This window comes from Macrotis lagotis, chromosome 3, assembly GCF_037893015.1.
Source record: "Macrotis lagotis isolate mMagLag1 chromosome 3, bilby.v1.9.chrom.fasta, whole genome shotgun sequence".
NCBI lineage: Eukaryota > Metazoa > Chordata > Mammalia > Peramelemorphia > Peramelidae > Macrotis > Macrotis lagotis.
In genome coordinates, this window is record NC_133660.1 from 66308197 (window position 1) to 66332395 (window position 24199).

The 24199-nt window shown below is 34.5% G+C and overlaps 1 pseudogene; it reads right to left on the reverse strand.

Annotated features, from left to right (window-relative positions):
• Nucleotides 1–22743: 22743 nt before the first annotated feature.
• On the reverse strand, nucleotides 22744–23588 carry LOC141519126 (poly(rC)-binding protein 2 pseudogene; annotated as a pseudogene).
• Nucleotides 23589–24199: the final 611 nt, after the last annotated feature.

Consider the following 24199-nt stretch of genomic DNA (forward strand, 5'->3'; position numbering starts at 1 on the left):
AATCATTCTGAAACTGCCCTACAGCATATTATGTCTTTGGTATGCTTCAAAATTTAATCCAACATATGATTATGCATTATGTATGAGGGGCAAGATACTATGTGAGACTCCATGAAGTATACCTTCCTAAAAAAGTCAATGTCTTTGACCTCAAAGAATTTTGCTCTAGTTCCTGAGGAGGTGTCTAGACACAATGGCTAAAAACTGCTTATCAAAATATACCTGTCATTGGGGACTACAAAATGTCCTTCATCTTTATTTAAATTATTCATTGTAACAAATAAAGGGAAAAAAGCTAGATCAGTGTGGTCAGCATTCAAGTCTACATATAAATGTGACCTAAAGAGATAAATATGCCATCTCTATTTTATTTTTTAACTAATTAATTTATTTATAATTTTACAATTTTCCCCTTAATCTCACTTCAAATTATCCTTTCTGTGATACTGTGAGTTCCTTAATAGAAAGAGCTGTTTGTGCCTTTCTTGGTATCTTCAGCACTTAGTAGAATGATTGACATGTGCCAGGTAAATAAACACTTTTTTGAATTTGTGAAGGAGAATGAAGATTATACTTAGGTTTATCAATTAGAAAATCCCTATATTTGGTGATTATTAGAAATTGAGATGAGGCAGACCAGGAAACGGTAGACTGGGACCAAAAATGAATGAATAATAAACATAAGCATTCAAAAGAAACCAAAAGTCAGAGATAGGGAGAACTGAGAAACATTATCTGCAAGCTAAGTTTTTTTATTCTGGTTCAAAAAGAAAGTTAAAGGGGATGGCACAGTCTCAATTGTAGCACACAAATCATCTTGACCAAGTGGGATTTCACTGATCCCATCATTCATAATTGCATCAAATCTAAATAGTCATTTTATAGGTTTGTTTATAAAGTCTTGTTTAATTCTCGGTATTCAATCATGTCCTGCCAAGCTGCAAGTTAGCAAACTGCCTCAGAATAAAACCTTGACAGGTGTAGAAGACAAAGCTGCTTCCATTTCAAGAACAAATATCAAAATCCTCATAACTGTTAAAATTATAAATTCTTTTAAATAGTTGAACACATCTGGATTCTTAAAGTTATATAAACATTTAAATAAGGAAATTATATGATTCAAAGATGTTGATTTCCAAAATATTCTTTCTTGGAGGGAGAGAGAATTAGGAAGGGGCAATAAAAGATCCTCTAATTTATCTTCACTCCAAAGTTAGTTGAGGATTCTTTATAAGTCATATATGTTTGAAAGTTTTATGTCTGAATAATCTATTCAGGGTACTTATTATTTGAGTTTGTTATTGTGAAGTTTTTTTTGCTAAAATCAGGAATTTCTTTGTAAAGTGAAAAAGCATCTCCTTATTTAAAATCATTAATTAAGGAAAATTTTCATATATTGAGTTTGTAATGCCCCATATTGAAAATTATAGTCTATCAAAAGGATATAATGTATCAAATGATGATATTCTTCTTTTTTATTTATTTAAGGCAATGTGCTTAAGTGATTTGCCTAAGGTCACACATCTACAAATTTATTAAGTGTCTGAAGCTGGACTTGAACTCAAGTTCTTGAAGAAAACCAGTGCATCATGGGAGGTGATGCCATGGCAAGTACATGAATTAGCTGTGCTACATCACCAGTGTCACTTTCTCCTCCAGAGTCATCTGGGTCCAATAACCAGATAAGAATCAGGATAGAGATGACATTGGATGCCAGACAATCAGGGTTAAATGATTTGCCCAAGGTTAACATATAGCTAGTGGCAAGTGTCTCAACTAGATTTGAAATCCTGACCTCTTGACTCCAAGGCCAGTGCTTTATCCACTGTGCCACCTAACTGTCCCTGTATCAAATAGGCATTTAGGAAAAGGCATAAATATAAAAGTAGACTGAGGAGAAAACTGGAAATAGTATCAAGAAATCCAAGCAGGAAAGTCAAGAAAAATTGGGGCAAGAAGTTGCAACTTCTCTATATGTTGTTCTTTAAAAAAAATTCTATTATCCATTTTTTTTTACCTTTCTGTAGAATAAACCTAATGCCTAGAATTTTCTCCTTTCCAAATCTCCAACTCTAGAAAACCCCAACTCATCTTCAAAACATATATCGGGGCAGCTAGGTGGCACAGTAGATAGAGCACCAGCCCTGGAGTCAGAAGTACCTGAGTTCAAATTCTGCCTCAGACAGTTAACAATTACCCCATTGCCTTGCAAAAAGTAAAAAAAAAAACACATATCAAATTTCACCTCCATTAGAAAAAAAAACAACTTTTTTTCCTGATTTTCCTAGTTGATAAAGAAAAGAAAATGAGGGACAGTGGTTATATTTATTTTGTATGCAGAAAATATACTGCCTTTATTTTCTTAGCACATAGCCAACCATGTCTTCCTCTCAGAGTTCTTGGGAAAACCCAAAGATTTGAAATGTCTCTTCTTTATTGATTTCAATTCCTGCATCAAACAGTTGTGTTTTTCCACAGTTAAGTTCTATAGATTAGAAGTCCTGTTTTATTTAACTGCTTAACATAAGGTATATCTGTTTTTATTATAACAAGAATTAATTTACAGATGCCTATCCCTTCCAGTCTTCCCTTCCAGTCTCAGGGTAGTTCAAATTTATCACCAGAGTGTAGGAAACCAAAATCTCAATAATGAATGGCCTGAACTATGGAATTAGGCTATTAATGGTGAATATATGTATGTGTTTAAATATATATTTATCAATATACACATGCATTCATAGACATGCATACAAAATACAGACATTCTTGTACATAGAAACAAATATATGAATATACATATACATATAAAATACTATCATCTGAGCTATGGAATTATACTATTAACAGTTAATATATTTATGTGCTTACATACACATATCCAAAGCACACATACAGTCATAGGAACCCATGTATAGTTGGACATGTATACATATGCACCATATTGTGCATATGTACATGCTTATTTATGAATACAAATGTAGTCATGCATGTATATAGAAACAAATACAATTATGTATGTATTTTAAAAATTCATATATACTTGTTTCATATGTGTATATATAGTTCATATATGTTTATATGTGTATATTATATACATATTATATATACATTATATATATATATATATATATATATATATATATATATATATATATATATATATATATATGTATACCCATTGTGTATGTTTATATACCATCATGCCATGATGGAGGTTATCACACTGATAGAGAAAATATTTCATGAAGGGGTCATGACTCATTTATGTCTCCTAAAAAATTTTTATCCTTGATGAAACTTGATGTGAGGCAAATTTCTGATCTTCAATTCATTTTGTTGTCTTGTCTATATCATAAAAAGTCTGTGTTTACCTCCCCTTGGCTTTTGGAGGACATTGATCCTCTATTTCATGATTCTGACAAATATTTTGGTTTTTGTATTTGGATGTCAGACTTGATCCTGACAGAGCATTTTGGTTTGCCTTTGAAATCCAAGTTTGGACCATGTCTTTGCAAAATGCCTTATTCCCTTACTCCAGGTTTCTTAATTATCCTTAATACCCAGCTCAACTTTTATTGAGTGGAAGGGAGACTCCAAAGAAGAAGAAATGAACTGGTAATGAGGAAATATTGGTTCTAGTCCTATTTTGTCACTAATATGCTTGATTTTGGATGTCACTCATCTTTAGTTACTTCATCTATTAAAAAATATGTGGGAGTAGATATTCTATGTTTTCCCTTAAGCTCCATTGTCTATAAATGTCAGTTGCTTGTATGTGATATTTTTCTGTTTTATATACAGTATTTTTTTTTTTACTTTGGCTGAATTCCTTTTGTCACAAAATTTTTATTGTATATTTTTTTGGGGTTGTGCTGCTTTGCATTGATCTTAATATATGTGACAATATTACACAGGAATGAAAGACAGGAGAAACTGTCTTCAGATCACACTTAAGATATTTACTACATCGGTGACTTTCAACATGTCTTTTTTGTTTTTTTTTCTTTTCTTTTTTTGTAAGGCAATTGGGCTAAGTAACTTGCCCAAGGTCACACATCTAAGTAATTATTAAGTATCTGAGATCAGATTTGAACTCAGGTCTTCCTGACTCCAGGTCCAGTGCTCTATCCACTGCACCAGTTAGTTGCTCTGACTTTCAACATGTCATTCAATTGGCCTAAGTCTTAGTTTTCTCATCTATATAATAATAGTAACAACAACAGCAACAACATTATTAAATTTAATTATCTGTTCTGTAATGTACCTTTCGTCTTCTTTATCCTTATCATAGATATGGATAAAAATAAGGTAATATTTATGATGGCATATTTTGGGATCACTCCAACACTTTCATAAAAGGAGAATATATTTTCTGTTCTTCAAAGTAAGTGATATACATGCATTGAATGTCCAAAGTTCAGTGAGTGAAGACTATATGAGTTAATGTAGGAATAATGGTTTCATGTTCTAAAAAAATCTTACAGATATTTTCTTGGTCTATAACAAAATCCTACAGTTAACAAGACTTAGTATAAACCTGACAATATTATAATTTGCTTCAGAAGGAGATTAAAGTACAGAAATATTTTAATCTATATTGACCAAAACATAAAATTTAATTCATTAAAATGTACCTATCACTTACTGAATATGATAAACATAACCGAATACAAGTATTTTATTTTTCATCATTTCAATATGTATAATAAAAACTCCAATCTGTCTTGTGTATAAGGTTATGTCAAGAAATATGATAGAACTGAAAAACTACGTCACAATTACATATCTTCTATAAATTTTCCACAAAATCTTTTAGAAAAGGAGTTTCATCAACAATCTGTTGAATAATCATTTGGTGCTTTCTGGCAATAAATTTCTCACAGCACTTTCATGGATATGTGGAGAAGCACCATAAATAAAGCTAGTTGGGTAGAGTGCCTGTTGTTTTTCAAACATTAGAAAGAATATTAAGCAATGACTGAAAACAATTCTTGTAAAAAATGAGTATAAATTTATCAGGTACTTCAAATAAGCAGCCTTATCTCTAAGACATTAATTCTGATTTCATCAATTAACCAACATATTCATTAAATATTTATTGTATTTTAGGCACTGTTAGGAAGTTAGAATACTAATATAAAGGTCAGAGATAATTCTTGCCCTCAAGGAACTTCCATTTTGCTAGGGAAATACAGTTCATGGTTAAGGAAATAAAGAATATAATAAAGAGGATAGGTACTTGAAAGAGATCATTCACTAAGGTGCTAATATGGGGAAAAAAGGAAAAATTAGCATGCAAAGGGAGATGACCTCAGAGGGAACTGAGGTATCACAGGAATAGATGCCACAGTGTAGACAAGACTATGATTAAGCAACAGAAGTTTGAGGGAGAGATAGAAAACTGATAGATTATGGTCATAGAAGGGTATTTCGGAATTCTCAAGCATAGAAATGGTATATTTCTGGATGATGGAAAAGATCAGAGATACAATCAATGAGAAGAATAAATGCATCTTGAGCAATGATTTTGATCGGAGCAATGCTCAAGGAATAAAAGTTTTATTTAGAGGCATGTTAAGTATTATTTAAGCAAAGATCCATTTATTTTCATATTTTCTAGTGCTATTCTAGAAATAAACATTTTTTCAAAGCTTTTCTCCATCTATTTTCATAATGACATGATTTTGTAGTTTTGTTATTACTATGCCTAGTCTAGTTAAAATATTTAATCACTGATACAGGCAAAGGTAAGTACAATCTAACCAGATCCAGGTAATTAATCCCCTTGGAATTCTAAGTCATGTCTTTCATTCATACTGATTTTATATGGTTTAGTAACTACAAGGTGAGATTCAAGTAAATTTTATTTCTTTCAGGGTCAATGAAAACAAGTCTATATTTCCAATGAGGGGCACATTTTGGTGAGCAAGAATTATTTTAGCTGACTGATTTGTGCAAATTATTCTTTTTTTTTTTTTTTTGCTAATGCTGTTGCTATTGGGCATTCTTCTTTTCTTATTATGTTCATGGAGCTTTAGCAATCCATGCTGCTGTCCAATTGGAACTAAATCATTTCAATAGAAAAAGAATCTCTAAGACTTATAACTGAGAACAAGGCAGGATTCAATGTCATATTGGCTTAAATAGATATTCTTTTATAATCAGTCTGCAACAAACCCAAAACTACAGGAAAAAAAAAAGTTTATCTTTCATTCTATGATGTTTCATGAAGCTCGCTTGTCTTTTTTTCTGATTAAAAATATGTTTAAAAGGATTACAGACCTTCCAGTTTCATTTGATTCTCTAATCTAAAGGAATAAAATCTCCAAGGAAGCTAGAAAATCCAATTAGTTTATTTGCATTGTGTTGCTGCTAACAAAAAAAGAAACAAAAAAACAACTCTTAATGTAGGGACTTTAATTTTTTTTTTGTTTGTTGTTGGTAAAAACACAACAAAACAAAAAATACTATTAGTTTTTAATAGTTTTTACCAAATTAGTTGGTATTTTTAAAGAGCTATTTTTAAATTCTGTTGAATACTGCTAGATTCTTTGATGGACACTGAAGTTCCTAAAAAAGATCCCTTAGTGTGAAAAATTTTTTACTTTAATGTAGTTAAAATCATCCATTTTGCAATTTGTCATGTACTCTATTTCTTGCTCTATCATAAATTTCTCACTTTTCCATAGATCAGATAGGTTGAGTATTTCTTGATATTTCTTATACCACGTATTTCTTGGTATTTCTTATGCCATGAAATAATGGTATTTATTTTATCTGTGGTGTCACCATTTATGTCTAAATTCTGTACCTATTTTGAAATTATTTTGGTATAAAGTATGAGATATAGATCTATGCCAAGTTTCGTCGTACTATTTTCCAGTTTTCCCAACAATTTTTGTCAAAGAGTGAGTTCCCACAGAAACTGATATCTTTGTATTTGTCAAATAGTAGATTACTATAGTCATTTATTACTATTTCCTTTGAACCTATCCTAATCCATTGATCCTTTACTATCTATCTTAACTAGTGCCAGGCAGTTTTGATGACTGCTGCTTTATAGTATAGTTTTATATCTGGTAGAGCTAGGTCACTTTCTTTTACATTTTTTTCTTCAGTTTCCTTGATATGCTTCACCTTTTGTTGCTCCAGATGAATTTTGTTACTGTTTTCTTTAGTTTGGTAAAATAATAATTTGGTAATATGATAGGTATGGTACTGAATAAGTAATTTAATTTGTGTAGAATTGCTATTTTTATTATATTAGTTTGATCTAACATGAGCAATTGACATTTTTCCAATTATTTAGTTCTGATTTTATTTGGGTAAGAAATGCTTTATAATTTTGTTCATACAGTTTCTAGACTTGTCATGGAAGGTAAATTCCCAAGTTAATGTAATCTACAGTTATATTAGATAGAAGTTTTGGCACTAATAAAATTAGTGTTGTGAAAATTAGAAGGAAAGCAGAAAGCTGGGAAACAATCTTCATAATTAAGTGTTCTGCTGAAGGTCTCATTTCAAAAATATATGGAGACAGTGGATAGAGCACTAGCCCTGTAGTCAGGAGTACCTGAGTTCAAATCTGGCCTCAGACTCTTAATAATTACCTAGCTGTGTACCCTTGGGCAAGCCACTTAACCCCAATGCCTTGCAAAAACCTAAAAAAAGTAAAATAAAATATATAGAGAACTGAATCAAATTTATAAGATTGCAAGTCATTTTCTAATTGATGGTCAAAGGATATGAATAGACAGTTTTCAAATGAAGAAATTAAAGCTATATATAATCACATGAAAAAATGCTCCACATCATTATTGATTAAAGAAATGCAATTTAAAACACCTCACACCTATAACATTGACCAAGATGACAAAAAGGGAACATGATCAATGCTGGCAAAGTTGTGGGGGGACTGGGGCACTGATACATTGCCAATGGAGTTGTGAAGCGATCCAAACATTCTGGAGAGCAATATTGAACTATTCTCAAAAAGCAATAAAAGTGATCATATGCTATTACCCAGCAATTCCAATGCTAGTTCTATATCCAGAAGAAATTGTAAAAAAATGGGAAAAGACTCACATATTCCAAAATATTCATAGTAGCTTTGTAGTAGTGGCAAAAAATTGGAAATTGAGGGGATGTCCATCATTTGGGGAATGGTTAAACAAATTATATTACATGAATACCATGGAATGGTATTGTTCTTTATGAAACCATAAATGGTTGAACTCTAGAGAAGTATGGAATGAATTATAGGATCTGATGCTGACTGACAGGAGCAGAACAAAGAGAACAAGATATACATTAAGAAAATCATTATGAGATGATTAACCCTGACTGATGTAACTCCTCTCAGCATTTCAGTATTTCTACCATGTGACTCTCTCTGCTGTTCTTCAAATAAATATCCTCCAAATGAAATGTGGTTGAGGGAAGTCAGAGGACAAAACAGAAGTATTTTCACAGGACCATGCTGCCTGAGAGGGGAGAAAGTATGATTGTCTTTTTTCTTCCAAAGGCTCTGAGTGAAGGAATCACTGAGATTTCACAAAGAAACTAAAGTGAAAGACCAAAAGGGTTGCAATTAAAGGTATCCGTTCCTTTTCTGCTGCCAGAGACCCTCTTTACCATGTAGTAAAGACCTTCCTTATCATGTGGTTAGCCAGCCAGAACCAGACGGCTAGGAAGGTTTGATAGTCTCAACATGGCATTTACATCCCTTATCTTCACTTTTTTTCTAAGAAACAGGTCCTCTAGAATTTCCATGGTGATTAGCTGAACACCATCTCCACCCTTTACATATAATTCATGCTCAATAAATATTGAATTAAATTTAACCTGGCACTGAAAATTTGAAAATTTGAGGATGTGATTTCTACACTAAATAAATTAAAATAAAAGTTTATACTATTTGCCAAATCATGAATTGTAGTACTCAGTTTTAAATTGATCTATTTTGGTAATTTCCTCACTATTTGAATCCTGATTCTCAAATGGTGCTTTGAATTGAAGATTTCCACCCAGTACAGGAAAACAAACCAGCCACAGGAGAAAGAACAGGATTTACTATTTTCTTCCCAATAATGCATACTCAGAGAGTACCAGGTTGAGACCTGGTGTATTTATTTTTTTGAGCAGGTACTTTGCATAGGATCATGGATTGAGCTTAATTTCAGTGTTTCTTTCAACCATGTAATTCAATCAAACTGTACCCTTAAACCTCAAAAAATCACAAAGAGTTTAATGTAATTACTTCCTGAGAAAGCTTTTAAGGAACTATATTGCTTAAAGAAGGAGGATTTGTTATGGTCATTTTTTGCCTGATTTTTATTCCCTTCTGAGAAAACATTTAGTTGAAACTGGTTTTGCTGATTTTTTTTAAAAAAAATTATAGTATAGGAATTAGTGGTGTGATATTTTACCCCCTTAAAACCTGAGAACTGAACATTTTGAGATCCTGTCTTTTGATTAGACTTATCCTTAATTTGTCAAGAACAGGATGTGGATCTGTTTGTATGTCTTCTCAGTGAAATAGCACTGATTATAAGAAAATGTTCAAAAAAGTTAAAAACTATAGGCTTTCTCTATAAAAAATAACATTTCCACTTAGCTTTATGTCAGGCTTTCTCCCTTAAATAAGTTCTTTTGGCACCCTTATTTAAGGGAAATATTTTCCAAAAGGATGCAGTCTAATAATATAGAGTACACTTATATACTACTGAACAAAGATAATCACTGAAAGAGTCATTTATGGAATAGGTATTATTTTCATAGCCTGGAAAAAAAATACAGTGAGCAGAAGGGTAAATGAAGATGTCATACACTTTCTTAAAAGGATTTTCCAAATTACAGTTGAAATGGTGAAACTAAATGCCTTGGGTTTAGAAGAGAATCCAGAAGTAAGCTTTGAATTTTGTCTAGGGAGATTGATGCTCATTTGCTGAGAAAATGGAAATATAAGTATTTCAATAACCAACAATCAACATGAAATAAATAAAAGAATATCTGCTTTTTTTAAATTCCTTCTTTTTATTACCCCAAATAATCTATATGTCCTCAGAATATATCTTATTACCCTTATCTGTAACCCCTAAATCACTGAGATTGAGGAATATTCATAAGACTTAAACTGTATATATATATATATATATATATATATATATATATACATATATACACATACATATATGTTTGTGTATATATATGTATATATGTATATATATATACATATATATATATATATATATATATATATATATATATATAGTTATATTTTTAATTGTGGGAGGTTTTCAAAATTTGTCCCAGTTGAAGTAGTCAAGGAGATTAACAAATAGGTTGATTACTGACAAGAATTATTCAGAAATTATAAAAAAAATTTCCTAATGCAGAAAAAAATACTATACCAAGATCTTGCACAATGATATATATGATGAATGTGTATATATAAATATATATATATATATATATATAAATAATATACATACATACGATATAAATAAATACACTTCAATGTGCTTATCTTCTTAGAGTACCTTCAACGTTTGTCATTTTCCTCCTTTGTCATCTTCGCTAATGTGAAAGCAGGAAATGGAAACTCAGAGAGGCTTTAATTTGCATTTTTTAAATATTAGCATTTTAGAGGATTTTTATGCCATAGTGTGTAGTATAACTTTCTTCCTTTGAAAGCTCCCTGTTTATATCTTTTTATTATTTCTTCAAGAACAGTTTAGTCATAGATATTGAATTCAGTTACTTATAATATCTTGTATATAAGTCATTTATCAGAAATTTGAGGCTAAGATATTTCCTGTCTTATCTGTTTCCCTTTTCGGTTTACTTATATCTGTTTTGTCTGTTAAAAATTTATCTTTTATATAATCAAATATTCATTTTATTTAGTTATGAATGTTTTCCCTATCCATAAATCTGAAATGCAATTCCTTCCTTGCTCCTTGTGATACTACCTCTTAAACTAAAGTCACATTAAATTTTGTACTTGTTATGGTATATGAGTTTTGATGTTAGTCTATATCCAATTTCTGTCAATATTCTTTTCTGTTTTCCCAACAGTTTTTGTTAAAGAGTGAATGGGATCTTTGGACTTATCAAATAGTATGCTTCTGTTTTTCTGTGTTGTGTTTGAATTCTGTTCCACTGATTAATCTAGCTATTTTTTTAACCAGTACCTAATCATTTTAATGATTACTGTTCTGTAAGACAATTTGAGATCTGGTAGTGAATTGTCTTTCCAACTTTTTTATTATTACCCTTGTTGTTTCTATCTCTGTAAAATAATACTTTGATATTTTGATTAGTCTATTTTTTTGCATATCTGAAGGGATCAAGATAAAGGAAATGAAGATGAGAGTTTTATTGACTATAAGTAAGATGATGCCTGACAGCAAGAAGGAATTTTGGATAAGAGGAGGAGTTTGGGAAAAAGAAAATGTGTTCACTTTTAGATATTTTGAATTTGAGATGTCCACAAGGATATTCAATTAGAGACTTCCCAGAAAAAAATGTGGTTTGTGATACAGGACCTGAGCATTTAAGAGATTAAAATTGGAAATAGAGGGGTGGCTAGGTAGCACAGTGGATAGAGCACTGGCCCTAGAGTTAGGAGTACCTGAGTTCAAATCTGGCCTCAGACACTTAATAATTATCTAGTTGTGTGGCCTTGGGCAAGGCACTTAACCCCATTGCCTTGCAAAAACTAAAAAAAAAATAATAAAATAAAAACAATTGGAAAAAGAGATCTGGGAAAAATGCATAGAGATGATAATTGACTCTGAATGAGATCACCTAGTGAGAGTATAGTGTGATAAAAACAAAGAACATAAGCATAACCTGGGAATCACCACAATAAGTTGATATAACAAGGAGAAAAATCCATGAGAAGCACTTGAGGAAGAAAGTAGGAATATCAGTTGGGGAAAAAAGTCACAAAACCATAGAGCAGAGAGAGTAAGCAGGAAAAACAGGTGGACACGAGGAAGCAAATGATTTATCTTTTTTTCTTCCCTCCTTCCTTCCTTTCTTCCTTTCACCCTCCCTCCTTCTCTCTCTCTCTAAACTTAAGAAGGGAAGTGAGAGATGGAAAAGAATAGAAAACTAATAAGTGAACTACAAGAAGCTCCCCTTGGAGGAGTAAGTTTCTTAGATTGACTGATAAAATGTCCTTTGAATATGGATAATCATTACAGCACAATTCAAAAGATATTTATGATGAGACATAGTACTATCATAATTAATTGGAATTCAAAAAAAGACACATGATCTCTTGTCAGGAGGTTATAATCCATAAGTAGCATGATCTGGCAGTAGACAAAAGACATAATGATGATTAAAAAAAGAATGTGATCAGAAGTAAAACAATGTCTAGAAAAATACTAGGATAAATATGAAAAGAAAAATTTGTTTTCAGCTAGTGTTTCTGGAAAATATCACCATTTGATAAAGTAAAGGAAGGTATGCAATTCGAAAGATGGAGATAGGCGTCTTTCCATTCTTGGTAAGGAATAGATTTAGTTTGAAGAGAATTCAAGCTCAGTTGGTCCAAACTCTTCATTTTATATGTAATACCCAGAGTTAAAGCCAGTGTAATTTCATAGGCTATATTTTTTTAATTACAGAATAGTAACTTTTAAATTCTCCTTCCCCTTGAAAACACTGAGAAATTCAAGTAGTAGAATTAATTTTTGTCTTTAGTTTTTGAAGAAGACCAAAAGAGCATCACTATATTAGAGATGAAGTACAGTATGTACTACTGTGCCTGATTAGATCAATATGAGCTCAGAATACTTTATCAATATTCCTTGTGAATAGCTGGGTTGGTTGCTCTAAACTTATATATGTCTTGTTTCCTTTGAGCTACTTCAATTCTGCCTTACTCATAAAGCACAGCATCCTCTTTGAAGATGGCTTGCCAATGCTTGACAGACTTGTGCCTGTGTCTCCCATGCTGCACAATCAATTCCAAAGTTCTTAAGAGAGACAGTGTGTACCTGCAATATTTCTTCTGACCCCTTGTGAGCATTAGTCTTTTCACCACGTATACTTTGGGCATTTGAACATATCCAACCCATTGTAGTTGCACTCCCTATAGTAATATTTGAATGCCTGGCAATTTATCTTGAGAAAAAACACCTCAATTTCCAGTACCTTCTCCTGCTAAGTGATTTTCAGAATTTTCCTAAAACAATTTAAAAGGCAGATATTCAATTAACTGGCATGGTGCTGGTTTCAGCAGCATAAAACTGACCAGCTTTCACAGGCATATATCTATGAGGTCAGGACACTGGCTCTGTTGATCTTCAGTTTGTTAGTCAGTCTAATACCTATTCTCTCCCATACTTTCTTTTGGAGCTTCCCAAATACTGAGCTAACTCTAGAAATACATGTGTCAACCTCATTATCATCGTGCACCTTCCTGGAAAATACAATGAAAAGATGAGTGAACTTATGTATAGTATTCAGAACTTCTCCATTTGCTGTAATTGTTCATTCAACATATGGATAATGTGATTCTGGCTGATGGAGTACCTGTGTTTTCTTGTTGTCAGTTATCAAAAATAGTGTCAGATATTAAATGCAATACAATTTTCAATCCATATTTCTTATTCTAGTTATATTTTGTGTAAAACCCATTTAATGATTTTTTATTTCAATTTTCCTTGATACACATTGTTTTTACAGCTTCCAAATTTCCGAATTGTTGATTTTCCCCTCCTTTCCCAAGAGAGCTATCCTTTTAACAAAGAAAAAAAGAGAGAAAAAAATAAGCCACACATCAAAGTGATTTTGGCAATGGAATCAGTATGCTGTATTCTTAGTCACCTGCTTTCCAAAACAGAAAAGAGGGACCACTGCCACTTCTTCAGAGTCTGACTTGATTGATATAATTATATTGGATCTATTTCTTCGTATTGAAGTTTTTTGTTTTTCCTTCTCCAATACTTTATTTATTCTACACATTCTTTCCCTGGTTCTCTCTCAGTTTGCATTCATTATATATGTCTTTATATTATTTGTTGTGTTTTCACATTAATTGTTTATATTTGTAATAATGATTCAATTCATTTAAATATCACATTTTGCTAGTCATTTCTTAAATAATGGCCATCTTATACATTTTCAGGTCTTTCCCCTCAAAAAGTGATGTCATAAATGTTTTAGTATGTGTGTGTGTGTGTGTGTATGTGTGTGTATGTTCTGTTTATTTTTTCTTTTCCTACCTTTACTAGGAACAATACACTTAGTAGCACCTCTCTGTCAATATATTAGGTATATTACTGCTATTTTCTTAGTATAATTATAAATTCATTCAATAATAGTTAGATCATAGATAGCAGAGTGAAGACAGGAATTCCCAGAAGCTTGTTCCCCAAAAAACTCCAAAGGCCATAAAATTATGTCTGTAGCCAAAATGTAGAGGGGCAAAAGCCACAGAAAGACAGAGTGTTACAATGTCCCATACCAAGACAATGTAGGAGTTCCACAGGAAAGATGTATTTCACCAGGATGGGGGTTGGAAAGAACCATGTCACAGGCACAGTGCAAAGCCCGGCTGGAGCAAACCAGCTCCAGGCTTCCAGGAATAGCCCATGGGACAGCTGGGTCTCTGGGGGCCCCTGGATTCATGGCCAATGGAATAGTTTCCAGGCTTCGTGGCCCAGGGATCACCAGGGACAGTTTGAAGGAGCAGTAAAAGAATTCTGCCTCAAGAGAGTGAACACAGAATGGAATGCTAGCTTCAGAGCAGCCCTGTAGTGAGAATCTGCAGCAGAAATCTGAGAAGCCATCCAGCACTTCCAGAGCTCCAAGCCCACAGATGGTAAGGGTGTCTGGGGAGATTGCAGAGGTCTCTCTGCTCTCCCTGGGGCAGGACTCTGCTGTTTTCCAACATTCAGATCCAGGCAACAGCTTGGACCCCCATATGGCCATAGCCAAGCAGGAATTCTCCTCATAGCTCCAGGGCAGAGGGGGAGAGGGGGAGGGCCTGTGATCATTGACATACAAGAACACAGAAAAGAAAACAGTCAGAGCCTCTTATAATAGCTTCGAGGAATTAAGGTCCCTGTAGGGTGTTTCAAAAACCCTCAAAGCCTGGGAAGTGTGGTAAATCAGTCATAGGCTGAAGAAATGAGCAAACAACAGAAAAAAGAAGAATCTGACCATAGAAAATAATTGTAGTCCCATGGAAGATCAATGTACATACAAAAAAAAGATGGCAAAGTTGAAGCTTTGGTAGACAAAACCTCCAAGAGAAATAGAAAATGGGATCAGGTTTTGGAGGAGCTCAAGAATGACTTTGAAAAGCAATTAAGGGAGGTAGATGAGAAATTGGGAGGAGAAATGAGAGCAATGTGTATCAATCATGAAAACCAAGTCATCAGCTTGGTGAAAGAAATACAAAAATATAATGAAGAAAATAATTTGCTAAAATCCAGTTTAGTTCAAATGGAAAAAGCAAGCCACAAAGCAAATGAGGAGAAGAATGCCTTAAAAATCAGATATGGCCAGCTGGAAAAGGAGATAAAAAGGCTCTCTGAAGAAAATAACTCCTTTGTATGTAGAGGTGATGGCTTTTCAAGAAATTAGGAAGAAATAAAACTATACAAAATGAACCAAAAATTAGAAGAAAATATGAAAGAACTCATTGGGAAAACAATATACCTGGAAAACAGACCCAGGAGAGATTATGTCATTATTTATTTTTTGAATAAAAAAAGATTTTATTTATTTTGAGTTTTACAATTTTTTCCCCTAATCCTACTTCCCTCCCCCCACCCACCACAGAAGGCAATTTGTTAGTCTTTATATTCTTTCCATGGTATAAATTATCCAAATTGAATGTTATGAGAGAGGTATCATATACGTAAGGAAGAAACATAAAGTATAAGAGATTTCAAGATCAGACAATAAGATATGTGTTTGTTTTCCCTAAACCAAAGGTAATGGTGCTTGGTCTTTGTTCAAACTCCACAGTTCTTTCTTTGGATACAGAAGTTATTCTCCATTACAGAGAGCCCCAAATAATCCTGAATGTTGCACTGATGGAATGAACGAGTCCCTCAAGTTGGATCATCGCCCCCATGTTTCTGTTAGAGTGTACAGTGTTTTTCTGGTTTTGCTCACCTCAGTAAGCATCAGTTCATGCAAATCCCTCCAGGATTCCCTGACTTCCCATCCCTCCTGATTTCTAATGGAAAAATAGTGGTCCATGACATACATATACCACAGTTTGCTAAGCCATTCCCCAATTAAAGAACAATTATTTGATTTCCAATTCTTTGCTACCACAGTGTTGCTATGAATATTTTTGTACAAGTGATGTTTTTATACTTTTTTAATCATCTCTCCAGGGTATAGACCCAGTAATCATATTTTTGAATCAAAGGGTATGCACATTCTTTTTGCCCTTTTGGTGTAGTCAGGAGAAATAATTTAAAAAATCATTGGACTACCTGAAAGTCATGACCAAGGAAAGAGCCTAGACTTCATTTTTCAACAAATTATACAGCAAAATTGCCCTGAGATCCTAGAAACAGAGGGTAAAATAGAAATTGAGGGAATTCACTAATCACCACATGAAAGAGATCCTAAAAGAAAAATTCCCAGGAATATTGTAACCAAATTCCAAAACTCCCAAGTCAAATAGAAAATATTAAGAGCTGCCAGAAACAAACAATTCAACTACTGTGGCTCTATAGCCATTATTACACAGGATTTGGTAACATCTACAATAACGGTACATAGAGCTTGGGATATGATGTTCTGGAAGGCAAAAGAGTTTACATTACAACTGAGAATCAACTACCCATCAAAACTGAACATCTTCTTTCAGGGGAAAAGATGGAGTTTCAGTGAAACAGGAGCTGAACAGAAAATTTGATCTCCAAATACAGGGCTCAGATGAAGTATACAGAGGGTGAATGAGAAGGACTAATTATAAGGATCTTATTGATGTTGACCTGTTTGTATTCCTGCAAGGGAAGAAGATACTGATAACTCATATTAACCTTCTCTTTTATAAAAGTAATTAGAATGAGCATATATAAACAAGGCACAGGAGGGAGCTGAATGAAATGGCATAATATAGTTAAAATGGAGTCAGTTTAGGATAAAGAAAGTGGGTGGGAGGGAAAGGAGAGGAAGGAGAGGGCTAAGATATTTCACATAGAAGTGTCAAGAAAAAGCTTTTGCAATGGAGTGGAATGGGGGGGTAAGAGGGAATGAGTGAACCTTCATTCTTAATAGCATATAGAAATCTATCTTACCCAAGAGAAAATTGAGAGGAAAGGGATGGTAAAGGTTGAATGGGGGGAGAGAAGGGGGCAGTAGACAATAGAAGAGAAAGAATATCATGGGAGAGGGTGCACACATTTCTGAGGCAACACATCCATTTCCAAATGAGAATGGTGACAGGATGAAAGGAAAGGGAGAACAGAAAAACAGTGGGGAAGAATAGAGTGGAGGGAAATACAGCTAGTAATAGCAACTCTGGGGAAGATATTGAAGCAACCTCTCTGTGGACTTATGAAAAAGAAGGCAACTGATCCCAGAGACAGAGCCATTGGAATCTGAGCACAGACTGAAGTACACCTTTTTACTCTCTCACTATTCTCGAGATTTCTCTTTTTGGTGGGAGAGGGGGAATTTATGCTTACTCTTACAACAAGATTATTGTAATAATATAAAATAAATAAACCAAGAAATAGAATACTTGGATCATGTATGAAAACTTTTTCATAATGTTGTAGGGATCTATTTTATCTTTTTTACTTTCCTCTACATTGTGGCTAGTTAATAATTCCATCTATGCTACATTCTTCAAACACTCCTTTCTCTTCCCCTCCCCCAAATGCTTGTCAATAGATCATAGTCTATTTCTTCTAGAAATATAACCTAGAGGTGGTAGGATAAAGTCATTATAGGATAATCAGGTTTAAATTTTTCCATGCTGAAAAAAAATTTCCTTTCAACCTGGTGCTGAATACTTTGTGCAAAATTTGGACCAAAACACAAATTTTATCGGGGATCAATAATAATTTCAATTTATAATTGTTTCTTCCCAACTACCCTATAAATGAACCTAAAAGCAGTAGATAACCAATACAACATACAGAAAACATGCATTTTTTTCAATATAACATGTTCCAGGACCAAAGGAGTTAACATAAATATTCATTTATTTTATTTATTAAGGAGTTGTCTGAAGTAGATGGAAAAGTTAGGTAGGAACTAGGTATGTATGAAGAGCACTGAATGTCAGGATCAAGAATTTGCAATTTAAAATAATTCACTTGTGAATCCATTGGGCAGTGGGGATTTTTTCTTAGAGAGTTCAGTAAAGGCTTGTTGGATTTCTTTTTCTGAGAAGAGTTATTTAGCTATTTAATTCCTCTTAAGTTCACCCAGGAAACTCATATTTTTTAAAACATTCATTTCACTTAGATTATCAAATTTATTGGCATAAAGTTAAGCAAAATTCCAAATTATTACTTTAATTACCTCCTTATTGGTGGTGAATTCACCTTTTTCATTTATGATACTAGTAATTTGTTTTTTACTTTCTTTTTTTAAAATAACATTAAGCAGAGGTTTGTCAATTTTATTGTTTTTTGCATAAAACAAATTCTTAGTTTTATTTATCAGTTCGATAGTTGCCTTGTTTTGGATTTTATTAATTTCTCCTTTAATTTTAAGAATTTCTAATTTTGTATTTAATTGTGGGTTCTTAATTGTACTTCCTCTAATTTTTTATGTACATGTTTAGTTTATTTATGTACTCTTTTTCTAATTTATTCATGTAAGCATTTAAAGATATAATATGTCCCCTGAAAACTGTCTTGGCTCTATCCTTTAAATTTTGGTATCTTGTTTCATTATTGTCATTATCTAGTATGAAATCATTCTCTCCACAATTTGTTGTTTGATCCACTCATTTTTTAAAATGAGGTTATGTAATTTCAAGTTAGTTTCAGTTCCATCTCTCCATGGCCCGTTATTGCACATTTTTATTATTGCATTATGATCTGAGAAGGAAGTATACACTATTTATGCAATTTTTATAAGCCTTTTATGCCTAATCATATGCCCTAGGTCAATTTTTGTGTAAGTGCCATGTACTGCAGAAAAAAAAAAAATGTGTATTACTTTCTATCCCCATTCAGATTTCTCCAAACATTTATCATTTCTGGGTTTTCTAACATTCTATTTGCCTCCTTAAATCCATTCTTGTTTATTTTATAGTTAGATTTATCTAAATCTGAGAGTAGGAGGTTGAGGTCTCCTAGCAATAAAGTTTTGCTGGCTATGTCTTCCTGTACCTCATTCAGCTTCTCCTCTAAGAATTTAAATACTATACCGTTTGGTGCATACATATTTAGTATTGAAATTGTTTCACTGCCTATGTTACCATTTAGGAGGATGTAATTTCAATCCTTATCACTTTTAATGAGATCCATTTTTGCTACTGCTTTATCTGAGATAAGGATTGCTACCCCTGCCTTTTTCACTTAAACTGAAGGAAAATATATTTTGTTCCAACCTTTTACCTTTACTCTAAATGTATCTCTCTGCTTCAAATCAGTTTCTTGTAAGTAGCATATTGTAGGATTCTGGGGGGGGGGGGTTTTGCCTTGAACCAGACTTTATTTATTTATTCTTAGTTTATACAAATAATGTCTTTTATACATCACTAAAATATTCTTGCTTAAGAGTAAACATAATACTCCCTCTCCCCAAGAAAATATAGACTCACATAAGCAATAAAGTAAAGGGGAGAGAAAAAAAATTAAAATACTACTACTACTACTAGTAATAGTAGTAGTAGTAGTAGTAGCAGTAGTAGTAGTTATGGCCATGTGGCACAGTGGACAGAGCACCAGCCATGGAACTAGGTGCACCTGAGCCCAAATCCCACCGCCATTGCCCCCCCCAAAAGAGAGAAAAAGACCCAAAATAAAATTAAATAGTAATAATAATAGTAGGTTTGGCTGGGTGGCAGACAGATCACTGTCCCTTGAGCCAGGAGCACCCAGATCCAAACGTGTCCTCAGACACCCAATAATCACCCTGCTGTGTGCCCCCAGGCAGGCCACCCAGTCCCGTTTGCCTGAAACACCCCCAAGAAAATAATAATGATAATAAAAAATGTGCTTCAGTCTGTGTTACAACATCTCCAGCTCTGTTACGGGTGGATCACATTCTTCAGGATAAGTCCATCACAAAAACTACTTCCATATTTTTTCCACCATTGCCATTTCTGATTGCAACTCCCTTCATTCGTACTTCTCTACTACCATGAACTATATTTTCTCTGTCCTTTCACTCTGTCTCTGCTGTAGGGTAGTTGAGTGGGGCAGCTGACAGATCCCCAGCCCTGGGGCCAAGAGACCCCAAACCCACATGCCACCCTTTACCCAGCATCCACCCAACCCTATGGTCACAGATAGACCATCCATCCCAGCCCCTTCCAAGAAGTAAAAAAGAAAATGTTTTATATCAGACCACTCTTCCCCCATGGTCTATACTCTCTTCTATCACTCCATTTTTATACCACGATATATCTTCAAATTCAGTTTTCTCCTGTGTTTAATCTATAAAAGCTCCTTTTTACCTGCTCTATTAAATGAAAAGGTTCATATTAGTATTATCAGTATCATTTTATATACAGGAATACATGTAGTTCATCATCATTAAGTCCCTCATATTTTCCTCTTCTCCTCCATTCTCTATGCTTCACCTGAGTCCTGTATTTGAAGATCAAACCTTCTGTTCAGCTCTGGCCATTCCAACAGCAACATTTGAAATTCCCCTGGTTCATTGAAAGTCCATCTTTTTTCCTGGAAGAGGACATTCAGCTTTGCTGGGTAGTTGATTCTCAGTTGCATTCTAAGCTATTTTGCCATCTGGAATATTATATTCCAAGCCCTACAAGATTTTAATGTAGTTGCTGCTAAGTCCTGTGTGATCCTGACTGCAGCTCCACAATATTTGAGTTGTGTCCTTCTGGCTGCTTGTAATATTTTCTTTTGGCTTGGGAGTTCTGGAACTTGGATATAATATTCCTGGGTTTTTTTTTTATCTCTTTCTCGGGGAGATCAGTGGATTCTCTCCATTTCTATTTTGCCCTCTGCTTCTAGGATATCAGGGCAATTTTCCTTCAATAATTCTTTGAAAATGATGTCAAGGCTCTTTTCCTGGTAATGACTTTCAGGTATTCCAATAATTTTTAAATTATCTTTCCTAAATCTGTTTTCCATATCAGTTGCTTTTTCAATAAGATGTTTCACATTTTCTACTAATTTTTCATTATTCTCCTCAATAACTTTTTGAACTTTTTCATCCATTTGTCCTATGCTGGTTTTTAACATGTTACGTTTCTTCAGCATTTTTTTGGAACTCCTTAACTAAGCCTCTGACTTCATTTTCATGTTTTTCCTGCATGTCTCTCATTTCTTTTCCCAATTTTTCCTCTATTTCCCTCATTTGATTTTCAAAGTCTTTTTTTGAGCTCTGTCATTGCCTGAGCCCAATTTCTGTTTTTCTGGGAGTCTTCAGATTCAGGAGCTTGTACGTCCTCATCTTCAGATTGAGTGTTTTGATCCTTCTTGGGAAGACAGGAAAAGTATTTCTCAATGGTGTTCCTCTATTTTCTCTGTTTATTCATTTTTCCATCCTGAGCCTGGTTTCATGAGCTTTTGGGACACCCCCACAAGGATCTCAGTATGTGAGGCTCTGTCTTCCCTCCTGGTCTGTGAATGACCATAAGAGCTCCCCTCTGCCACAGGGTGGAGGTAGGGGGGACTCTTCTGTTCTATGGGGGGGCCTAAACTGTGATCTGGATCTGAATGGGATCAGAATCCTAGAATCCTGTTCCAGGAGCAGAGGACAGAGCTCAGCAGTCTCTCTCTTCATTCACCTCCCTAGGCTCAATAAGCTCATGCCCTGGGGGCTCCTGCTGTTCCCCCCAAGTTGTGCTTTGTGCTACCCGGGTTGTAGGTCAGGAAACTACCCCTGCTGCTGTGAGCCACAGCTCCCAGCACCCTGGGGCTGCCTCCAAGAGACTAAATTTCCTTTGCTCTGGCAGGCCACCCCTCTGGTGGGCAACCCCTCCTATCCCGTTGATTGGAGCCTTTCCGCTCTTTTCTAGGTTACCTTGGGTTTCAGAATTGCCTCAATGGATCCCTCTTTGGGTTTTGTCTATTGATAATGTAGTTACAGTCCTTAGTTTATATGTTTTGCTCCAGTGCAACTAGGATTCTGTTTTCTAATCCACCCTGCTATTCACTTACCTTTTATGTGTGAGTCCATCCCATTCACATTCTTTTTTTTTCCAGTCCATATTTGAAATTTTTTTGAAAAATTCCTGACATTACAGAACTAAACTTAAATGTATTAATATTCCACTCTTACATTTCAATGGCAAAAACAGAAAAAAAAATTCATGATCACCCCCAAAAAAAACAAAAACAAAAAAGAAACAAAAAAATAAAAAAAACAGGGAGAAGCGTATAAAACTAAATATGGTTCTCAGCATTAATGGCTGAACAGAGAAACGAATTAAAATAATGTAAATAAAAAAATAACAAGGGCATGATAAAGTTGTGTAGAAACTGAAAATTTACAAACTATTTAAAACCTGGAATCGCTGACTGTTCAAAAACTACACAGATGGATCATGGGTGGTAAACAGCATAAGGGGGTTATGGGTGAGTCTGCATTGTTCTAGCTGCTCCCCATTCCACCTGTCTCTGAGGAAAGCCTGACAATGATTAGATACTGGGCCAGGCTAATGTTGGCAGCAGATCCAGTGATGGTAACCTGCCTATCAGTAGATCCTTCCACTGGATTGCAATTTTGATCTGATCCCCAGACATCTGACAAATCTCATTGATTTTGGTACCTTGATGGCCAATTATGCAGCCAACTAAGTCATTTGGAATGGTGAGTTCATGAGAAGTAGTCTGAGCAGATGCATCCAAACCACTGAATCTGTTGTTGCCATGCATCATGGGAAAGTGAGACTGTTGCATTGCCAACTGGTACAGCTTGGTCAAATCTGGCTGTGGAATGGCATACTGTCCTTGAATGGTATAGGCCTCTAGAGGTGGTCCCTCCAGGTCAGGGTTGAGGTACAAGGATGGGGTGGTGTGGGGAATGCTCGCACTGTCACTGCCTGTGCTGTACCTGTCCTGACCACCTGTAAAGATGACTGGAGAGCTGGACGGCTTGGGCCAGTAAGGGATGGTCACGCCCTTCAGGGGAGACTGGGAGAGAGTCTCCAACATGACCATGCAGATCTGTTTGACACACTCAATGATAGATTGCAGGATGCCAGCAATAGTGATGACCCACTCAGTTGAGTTTGATAGCATATCCCCTGCAACCTGGATCTGAGCCCCTGTACTCTCTCTTATGTCCTTGATCTTGCATCCTCCTTTTCCAATGAGAGAGCCACACTGGCTAACAGGGACCACAAGCCTCAGGGTGCCTGGGGGTCTACTGACAGCTGTACTATTGGTCATAGAGCTGCTGATGTCCTCTTCCAGTTTGTCAATGATCATAGCAAAAGTCTTTATTGCTCTCTAGGCTATCCTCCCTCTGCTTGTTTTTTCCCCATTTTTTCACTTTATACATATTCCCCCATACTTTGCTTTGAATACCATCTCCTTCAGTGTGTTTGCTACCTCATATCCAATCCTTTTCCCCTTTCTTTCCTCTTTCCATTTGCCCCTTCTTCCTTCACGTCCTTCTGCTAGTTCCTCTTTACCTTCACCCTCCCCCTTTCCCCCTTTAATAAGTGAAAGGTAAGATAAGTTTCTTTTCTTAACTAATTTTGTGCATGCTAACTTTGAGCCAAATCTGATGAGAATAAGATTCAAGCATTTCTCTTCTCCTTTCTTACCCTCTACTGCATTTGGTCCTTTGTAACTCTTTATGTTATGTGATTTACACCATTCAGTCTCCTCCACCCTCCCATCTATTTACTGTCTCCCCCCCCCATTTTTTAGGTTTTTGCAAGGCAAATGGGGTTAAGTGGTTTGCCCAAGGTCACACAACTAGGTAATTATTAGGTGTCTGAAGTCGGATTTGAACTCATGTACTTCTGACTCCAGGGCCAGTACTCTACCCTTTTTAAAGAGATATTATTTTAAAATCATTCTATCAGAATCATGGATAA